We start from the raw sequence: 10,133 nt of genomic DNA on the forward strand, positions 1-10,133 counted from the left end.
CCCACACACACACACACACTCCCATATGACTCCTTTCTGATAATATTAATCAGTAATCTATTGCCAGTGTGTGGAAATTGCTGTTGAAGCATGGGACTTGATTGTAAAGGCTACCTTCTAAGAGGCTTGGTCAGCGAGTCATGGTTTCTCCACACCTGGGTGGCTCCTGAGAGGAAGTGGGTTTAGATGTGGTGGTGTCAGAAGGGGAGGAGGAGGAAGACAGAAGGGGAAGAGGGAGAGAAAGGGAGGGGGGGTAATAACTGATTAGCTACAGTTTATCAGCGACTGTCTGGGGTGTAAATACCAACCGTAATCTATTCATTCCCTACTAACAGTCCACAGAGCACAAAAGGGTCATTCTGACCGCGCTGGGCAGTGATCTCATCTCTGAGATATCTCTCTCTGTGGTGTAGTGGCAGAAACTCAGCAGGGCATTGGCTCACCCTCTGCCACCTAGCCTGGTCCCAGATCTGGTTGTGCTGTCTGGCCAACTCGACTGCTGTTATTGTACAGCAATGGAGTGACACAAACAGATCAGGGACCAGGCTAGGTGGTGGAGGGATCGTCAATGGCACAACACAGCAATGGAGTTGGCAAGACAGCACAAACATATCTTGGACAGCTGGCATTTGTAACTAGAAGAGGACTGGACAGTTTATCTGCATGCGCCTTTTCCTAATACTGCTATTCAGCACTGTACTGTACTCTACTGTATTTCACCTTACCTCAGTGCTGTAGGAGGCCTGCCCATCACCAAGCGCAAAGACTTGTATGGCTGTTCGTCCACTACTTTGTGTGTTTGCGATACTAGGGAGATGGGAACGATAAGAGGTGGAATACAGGGAGGGATAGATAGATAAGAGGTGGAATGCATGGAGGGAGGGATAGAGGGATGAGTGGATGGGAGTAGAGGAGGTAAACAGAGAGGGGAAAAATCATTTTACAGTGTATGGAACATTGGTGACCCCCACTTTGTTTATTTGCCATACTAGGAAGATGGAAAAGATATGAGGTGGGTGGTGTGGATAGAGGGATGGATGGAAGTAAAGAGATAAGGAGGGTAGAAAACCCCTTTTCCATCGGTGTGTTGTGGAGAAGCAGCGGCAGAACTAACACACATTCCATTAGGCAGTAAATATTGACTCAGCAGTGAACAACTGGTTTCTATTGCACAGCAAACAAAAGCGTTGTGTGCCTGGGTACTGGGCCTACTGGGGCTGAATGGCCTCTGTTTGCAGATTATGCTGATGGTAGGTTGATAAGTGGGCCTAGCTGGTCTCTGTAATGCTCACCATGTTTTTCTCCCCTCTGTCTTTGTACAGCTACAACAGGACAATGACCAATAAACTTGACTGTAAACCTTACCTCACTGTCAGTCTTCTCATAGCTATTCATTCCATGGGCTGTCCCTCCCAAGTGATTTAAGGTGAAGTGGTCAAGTCTCTGTTGTTAACTAAACAATCAAACGTACAGACACAGACGCACGCACGCATGCACACACGCACACACACGCACGCACACACGCACACTCACACACACACACACACACCACCCATATTAGGGAGTGAACGTTATTTAAAATAAAGCAGCACAAACATATCTTGGACAGATGGCATTTGTAACTAGAGGAGGACTGGCCAGTTTATTGGCAAGACATATATGGCAAGAATTGAAAATGGTTGTCTAGCAATGATCAACAACCAATTTGACAGCGCTTGAAGAATTTTGAAAATAATAATGGCCAAATATTGTACAATTCAGGTGTGCAAATCTATTAGAGACGTACCCAGAAAGACTCACAGATGTAATCGCTGACAAAGGTGATTCTAACATGTATTGACTCAGGAGTGTGAATACTTATGTAAATGAGATATTTCTGTATTTAATTTTCAATACATTTGAATAAATATTCTAAAAACATGTTTTCACTTTGTCATTATGGGGTATTGTGTGTAGATGGGTGATACAAATATATATTGAATCCATTTTGAATTCAGGCTGTAACACAACAAAATGTAGAATAAGAAAAGGGGTATGAATACTTTCTGAAAGCACTGTACATTTCGATTCATCCCTTAGGCTAGATATTTGGGGCACATATATTGATGTACTGTATATGATGCTGATCAGCAACATTGTGTATGCATCATAGTGACTTCCCAGCAAACCAAAATTGGTTGTGTGAACGTTCCCAGAACATTCATTAGGTTGCCCCAAAGTTCTAATAACACAAAAACTGTCCAGTTGCTGATGATTTTTGTATAAAACATTTGCCTGATATTGTAAGAACGTTCCCAGAACAAATGTTGTTATTACATTACCTGGAAACCTAATAAGAACATTAGGGGAATGTTCTGTGGTGGTTGTTACAGGTGTTGCCAACATTTTAGTGAATATTAGGAGAACATTCCATGGATATTTCATTTTAAACAATCTTTGAATATTTTTGGGGTGTTATCATCCTAATGTTAGATAAAACCCTAACTTCAACTTGATGGGAATGTTAGCTAATGTCCTGGGAATGTTCCCGGTTTGCTGGGTTGTAATGCTCTCCCCCTGTGTAATAGTTTGTGACATAAGGTTGTCCAACACACAAAAGCCAGCTGTACACAACATCTGATGGTGTTGAAGGGATAGCATATTTCACCCTTGAATAAGCTTTGTCAAATGTTTTCATACCTTGGGCGTGTAAAGTTGAGCTGTGTATCCCACTCTCCCACCAAAAAATCTGTTATATAATTGGTTGGAAGGTGAACTCCTAAGCTACCTGTTCACGTCTTGTTCTCAATCCTTGAATTGATATACATTTTGTTTCATATATTCAAATGAGCGTTAGTAATTTTCTGGTTTGTTATTCAAATTTTGCTTACTGTTTTTTTGCATTTTTTGCGAGAACTCGCAACCTAGCAAATTAGTCATGCTAATTACATGGAAACTACATGTTGATATGAATTGAAGGATGGAGAACAAGACTTGAACAGCTAATTTAAGAGTTCACCTTTCAACCTATCATTTTCTAACTTATTTTTTGTGTTCCGGTATGTATTTTTTCCATTCCTTCTGGGAATCAAGATGTTTTTATGGATACAGACACGGAATAAATGCAGTGGAACATTGACACAGTTCGACTTTAGGACACTCCAAAGGTATGAAAACACTTCACAAAGTTTGTTTCAATCTGGATGAGGGCTTGCTCATGAGGATAATGTTTAACCTTTGAACCCCGCAGGTAGCTCTGAATCTCTGTGAATGATTTGTAACGCAAGGGTCTGGTCCACACCCACATCCTGTGATGAAGTAATGATGTATGACTGTGGAGTATTGCACCACATGCAGGTATTAGCCTACACCATGCTCTCTCAAGCAAGAAGGCATGCATTGTTGTCTCACATCAGGATTGCTGCAATATGTGCAACGTGATTCTGGAATCTCTTCTGACATACAGTTCCTGTCATAGTCTGTATTGTGTTGACACTCAGCTGTGAGTCACAAGAGTGTTCTGTTGTGAAATTACTGGTTAATTCTTTATGTGTAGTAGGCCTACATCTTACCTGTAATAATTCAGTGTATACGTGCAGGTGTTAATTCCTGTATGTGTAAATGTTACCAGTGACAGATAAGTCAGTGTACATGAGCAGGTGTGTGGTGTAATGACAATGTTTGTGTCAACATGTGATGTGTCCTAACAGCTGTTCTCAGAGGAACTGAACTGCGTAGCAAGCGGAACCCGTTAATAACATCCCGTGTTGAGTCCTGTAATATCGTGTAAGATTGAAGGCTTTAATACTGTCTGTGCCACGCTGCAAAGAAAAACTGCAGGAAAAAGGAAAGCCAACTCATAAAGCACAATGTGTTCCTGTGACAGCCCTCTCTCTCTCTCTCTCTCTCTCTCTCTCTCTCTCTCTCTCTCTCTCTCTCTCTCTCTCTCTCTCTCTCTCTCGCTCTCTCTCCTTGTCTATCCCTCTCCCCTCTCTCTATTCTTACTACTCTCTTTCTTTCTCCATCCCCCTCTCCCCCCTCTGTCACTCCCCTCTCCCTCTCTACTCTTTACTACCAGCGTAGTCTTTCTCTCCCCCCTCTCTCTCTAATGTATCTCTGTCTTTCTCTCTCTCTTTCTCTCTTCTCTTTCTCTCTCTCGCTGTCTCTCTCTGTGTGCTCAGCATGCAGGGAGAGGAACTGCATAGTAGCACATTCTGTGTGATAAGAGGGATCTGGCGTGACCTTTTTATTGTTCCAGGGAAGCCACGATGACAGCGGCTGGAGTCCCTCCAAATTAAATATTTGATTCAGAAACAAACTCCACAGCCGAGGGTCCGAGGAGGTGTAATCCCCACAGGAATAGAAGGGCCTTCGATTTCTGAAGAACATGATGACAGGGCGAAAAATCCTCCCTCTCGTCGGGCCGGCATTAGGGTCTCTCAGCTCTCACTCACACTGCAGCTTAATGTCAGGTTTTAGTATTCAGCTGAAAAAAATTTGCATCATTTGAATAATGTTTCTGTCAGATGCTAGGCTTGTAGTTCACCACATGTCCCCTGGGACAAATCTTCTACGATTTACTGCAACATCACCAGCTACATGCAGCCAGTATGCCAGGCTCCCTTCCCTTCTCCTCATACCATGGGAATGATGAGGGATTTATTTTTTACTGGGTTGGATTTCAAAGTGAACATTGATTTATTTACCGCTGTTTTTGCCCATGATATAGTGTTTCCTAATACAATACATTGGATCGAAAATTATGGTCTTCCATAAAAGATGGACATTTCATTTCAAAGGCCACTGCTGCTATTTTGGCTGAATATCAATGTTACCCTCAGATTTGGATCCAATGGGGAGCTGCTGTGTTCTTGATATTTGGCAAAAAAAGGTTAACGCTCGAGGCAAGGTTTGATACAAGCCTATTCCCTGCAATGCACGAAAGGGTACTCATGCAAATGTATCATGGGTATGCTCTTTATAGAGTTCACAATACAATCTGATAATAGATTATGAATATAACATAGACAGACAATCAAATCATTGAGGCTTGAGGTAACACACACAATATGCAATATAAACATAAAAATACCCAGGGAAAGCAAAATAATATATTGTTAGAAAATAAATACAGAGCAACACAATGTTCAAATGAAATGATATTCTCTTTACCTTTATGCTTCATTGAGAGTGCATTGTCATTTACAGCAACGACCTGGGGAAGAGTTTACTGGATTGCCTCCCAAATGACACCCTATATAGTGCACTGCTTTTGACCAGACCCCCATGGGTCCTAGTAAAAAGTAGTGCACTATAAATAGAAAACAGGGTGCCATTTGGGACAAATCCACTGTTACAGTATAGAGCTCAGACTTTAAACGTAAAAATAAAAAAAATATCCCCTTACTAGCTCTGACTTTTCTGATAGCTACTTTATCGAGGAAAAATGTACTTACTATGACTGTGATATGTGGTTGGCCCACGTAGCTATCTTAAGATGACTGCACTAACTGTAAGTCGCTCTGGATAAGAGTGTCTGCTAAATGACTAAAATGTAAATGTAGTATGTCAATGAGAGAACCCTGGAGCTGAAAATAGCGCTGGTACCATACTTCTGGGTAGGACCAATATAACCCACCACCACTATTACGCAGCTGTGTTAGTGTCAGTTAAGGGACTGAGTTATCTCTGGAGTCTGGACCACACATACAGGCATAGTGTACTGTAACTTTAACCCTTAGTCACCAGGAGATCTGCGTCCAAATACTATTTGAAATATTTTCAAATACTTTAGCTGGGCTTGATTAAGCATTCCTGGAACAATGCAACCAATAGAATAGTCACAAAACTGCAAACCCCACCCGTCTGACACTTCAGGCAGGCTAGAGCAAACACTCAAAGCATTCAAAATATTTTGAATAGTATTTGAACACAGGCCTGGTCAACAGGGCCATGGCATTTACACTCAGATAACATTGAGTCCCGGGAAACCCCAGTACTGTGTACAGTATTACAGTATACTGTAGCATGACATGGCATCGTATCCCAATGACTTACTGGAATTAAGTCTAGAATATCAATTCCAGTACCCTTATTCTTAGCTTTGATATCTATTTTCCTTCACATTCATGCGTTTATTAGTTGAGTACTTGCATTGAGCTGTCCACCTACAAGCCATGGGTGAATACAAGCCACAGGTGTGTCAGAGCATATGACAAAATTGTCATTTCAAGACATCATATAAGTCCATATACACTGCAGCATAACATTTTACATTTAGCAGACGCTCTTATCCAGAGCGACTTACAGTTAGTGAGTGCATTCATAAAAAAAATTCATACTGGCCCCCCGTGGGAATCAAACCCACAACCCTGGCGTTTCAAACGCCATGCTCTACCAACTGAGCTACAACCCTGCCGGCCATTCCCTCCCCTACCCTGGACGACGCTGCATGGGTCAACCGGTCGCAGCCGGCTACGACAGAGCCTGGATTCGAACCAGGATCTCTAGTGGCACAGCTAGCACTGCGATGCAGTGCCTTGGACCACTGCGCCACTCGATAACAGGGGTAGAATGAATGTAGTGCTCAAGCAGAAGCATTTGCTGATCCTCCTCTGATCAGAGGAACAATAGTTTGTCTCAGGGCAATTCCACAATAACAGAACGACACTCAAAATGTTCACTTTAAAATGTATGCCAAACAAAAACCAATGATTGCAAAGTTAAACAAACCATACAACTCTATGCACAATAACACCTTTTAAAGTAACTGTCCAGTGTTTCCAGATTTCTATAAAATATGACCTATAATTAATTACAATATGAGGGAAATTGTTTTCCTTCCAAAATCGTTTAATTAAGTATGTTAAAGAGCAGCTGTGTTGGAATGGTTTGGGCGTACCCCAACAACAGAATGGTGTGTTTTACTTACAGCTCCGTTCTGCTTTGCGTGCATATGGAGTCCCCTGGAGGCAACAATGGTCCATCCAATCCACAAATTATTTATTCATAGTAGTACACAGGGACTCTCTAATTTACATTCTCTGTTGATTACAATTACTCATAAACCAATCCCTTCCAATGCCTCATGGAAGAAAGACCTATCTGTGTGTAGTACTGTGATCAATTGGACCACAGTTTGGTCCAACATATCAATTTCATCAAGAAACCCCAACGACCAAATTATACATTACATTTTTGCACATAGAACTTACTGCACCCCATGCAAACTATTCAAGATGGAAGCTAGACAATCCCCATGTTGCTCACTGTGCCCTCCTGGCACATTTTATCATATGGTTTGGGAGTGCCCAGGGGTTTTACGTTTCTGGAGTTGTGTTTCATCCTGTTTCTCTGACATAATGTGTAGAAATGTACCATGTTTACCATCTATTTTATTGTTAAATGATGACACTACTTTAGACCTATCTGTCAAACAGCGACGTACTTGGCTGGCTGGATTAAAGGCAGCCAAAAAGATGATAGCCTCCTCATTCTTTAAACAGACTGCAGTGGCTGCTATCATTCATGGACATTACAGTGAGGGAAAAAAGTATTTGATCCCCTGCTGATTTTGTACGTTTGCCCACTGACAAAGACATGATCAGTCTATAATTTTAATGGTACGTTTATTTGAACAGTGAAAGACAGAATAACAACAACAAAAATCCAGAAAAACGCATGTCAAAAATGTTATCAATTGATTTGCATTTTAATTAGGGAAATAAGTATTTAACCCCTCTGCAAAACATGACTTGTCCCCTCCTGTACTCCCTGTTCACCCATGACTGCATGGCCAGGCACGACTCCAACACCATCATTAAGTTTGCCGACGACACAACAGTGGTAGGCCTGATCACCGACAACGATGAGACAGCCTATAGGGAGGAGGTCAGAGACCTGGCCATGTGGTGCCAGGATAACAACCTCTCCCTCAATGTGACCAAGACAAAGGAGATGATTGTGGACTACAGGAAAAAAAAGAGGACTGAGCAGGTTGAGAGCTTCAAGTTCCTTAGTGTCCACATTACCAACGAACTATCATGGTCCAAACACACCAAGACAGCCGTGAAGAGGGCACGACAAAGCCTATTCCCCCTCAGGAGACAGAAAGGATTTGGCATGGGTCCTCAGATCCTCAAAAAATTCTACAGCTGCACCATCGAGAGCATCCTGACTGGTTGCATCACAGCCTGGTATGGCAACTGCTTGGCCTCCGACCGTAAGGCACTACAGAGGGTAGTGCGTACGGCCCAGTACATCACTGGGGCCAAGCTTCCTGCCATCCAGGACCTCTATACCAGGCGGTGTCAGAGGAAGGCCCTCAAAATTGTCAAAGACTCCAGCCACCCTAGTCATAGACTGTTCTCTCTGCTACCGCACGGCAAGCGGTACCGGAGTGCCAAGTCTAGGTCCAAAAGACTTCTCAACAGCTTCTACCCCCAAGCCATAATACTCCTGAACAGCTAATCATGGCTACCCGGACTATTTGCTACTCTGTTAATTATTTATGCATAGTCACTTTAACTCTACCCACATGTACATATTACTTCAACTACCTCAACTAGCCGGTACCCCTGCACATCGACTCTGCACCGGTACCCCCCTGTATATATAGCCTACCTACTGATATTTTATTTTACTTCTGCTCTTTTTTTCTCAACACTTCTTTGTTTTAGTCTACTTTTTTATTAAAAATAAATGCACTGTTGGTTAAGGGCTGTAAGTAAGCATTTAACTGTAATGTCTGCACCTGTTATATTCGGCGCATGTGGCCAATAACATTTTATTTTATTTTATTTTATTTGACTTAGTACTTGGTGGCAAAAACCTTGTTGGCAATCACAGAGGTCAGACATTTCTTGTAGTTGGCCACCAGGTTTGCACACATCTCAGGAGGGATTTTGTTCCACTCCTCTTTGCAGATCTTCTCCAAGTCATTAAGGTTTCGAGGCTGACGTTTGGCAACTTGAACCTTCAGATCCCTCCACAGATTTTCTATGGGATTAAGGTCTGGAGACTGGCTAGGCCACTCCAGGACCTTAATGTGCTTCTTCTTGAGCCACTCCTTTGTTGCCATGGCCGTTTGTTTTGGGTCATTGTCATGCTGGAATACCCATCCACGACCCATTTTCAATGCCCTGGCTGAGGGAAGGAGGTTCTCACCCAAGATTTGACGGTACATGGCCCCGTCCATCGTCCCTTTGATGCGATGAAGTTGTCCTGTCCCCTTAGCAGAAAAATACCCCCAAAGCATAATGTCTCCCCCTCCATGTTTGACGGTGGGGATGGTGTTCTTGGGGTCATAGGCAGCATTCCTCCTCCTCCAAACACAGCGAGTTAAGTTGATAACAAAGAGCTCGATTTTGGTCTCATCTGACCACAACACTTTCACCCAGTTCTCCTCTGATTCATTCAGATGTTCATTGGCATACTTCAGACGGCCCTGTATATGTGCTTTCTTGAGTAGGGGGACCTTGCGGGCGCTGCAGGATTTCAGTCCTTCACGGCGTAGTGTGTTACCAATTGTTTTCTTGGTGACTATGGTCCCAGCTGCCTTGAGATCATTGACAAGATCCTCCCGTGTAGTTCTGGGCTGATTCCTCACCGTTCTCATGATCATTGCAACTCCGCGAGGTGAGATCTTGCATGGAGCCCCAGGCCGAGGGAGATTGACAGTGCTTTTGTGTTTCTTCCATCAACTGTTGTCACCTTCTCACCAAGCTGCTTGGCGATGGTCTTGTAGCCCATTCCAGCCTTGTGTAGGTCTACAATCTTGTCCCTGACATCCTTGGAGAGCTCTTTGGTCTTGGCCATGGTAGAGAGTTTGGAATCTGATTGATTGATTGCTTCTGTGAACAGGTGTCTTTTATACAGGTAACAAGCTGAGATTAGGAGCACTCCCTTTAAGAGTGTGCTCCTAATCTCAGCTCATTACCTGTATAAAAGACACCTGGGAGCCAGAAATCTTTCTGATTGAGAGGGGGTCAAATACTTATTTCCCTAATTAAAATGCAAATCAATTTATAACATTTTTGACATGCATTTTTCTGGATTTTTTTGTTGTTATTCTGTGTCTCACTGTTCAAATAAACCTACCATTAAAATTATAGACTGATCATTTCTTTGTCAGTGGGCAAACGTACAAAATCAGC

At 42.7% G+C, this 10,133-nt stretch overlaps 1 non-coding gene across 1 annotated transcript; it reads right to left on the reverse strand.

Moving 5' to 3' along the window:
- Window positions 1–6,320: 6,320 nt before the first annotated feature.
- On the reverse strand, window positions 6,321–6,401 carry trnas-uga. The gene has a single exon. It is a non-coding gene; the product is annotated as a tRNA-Ser (tRNA).
- Window positions 6,402–10,133: the final 3,732 nt, after the last annotated feature.

Source organism: Coregonus clupeaformis, chromosome 23, assembly GCF_020615455.1.
Source record: "Coregonus clupeaformis isolate EN_2021a chromosome 23, ASM2061545v1, whole genome shotgun sequence".
Taxonomy (NCBI): Eukaryota; Metazoa; Chordata; class Actinopteri; order Salmoniformes; family Salmonidae; genus Coregonus; species Coregonus clupeaformis.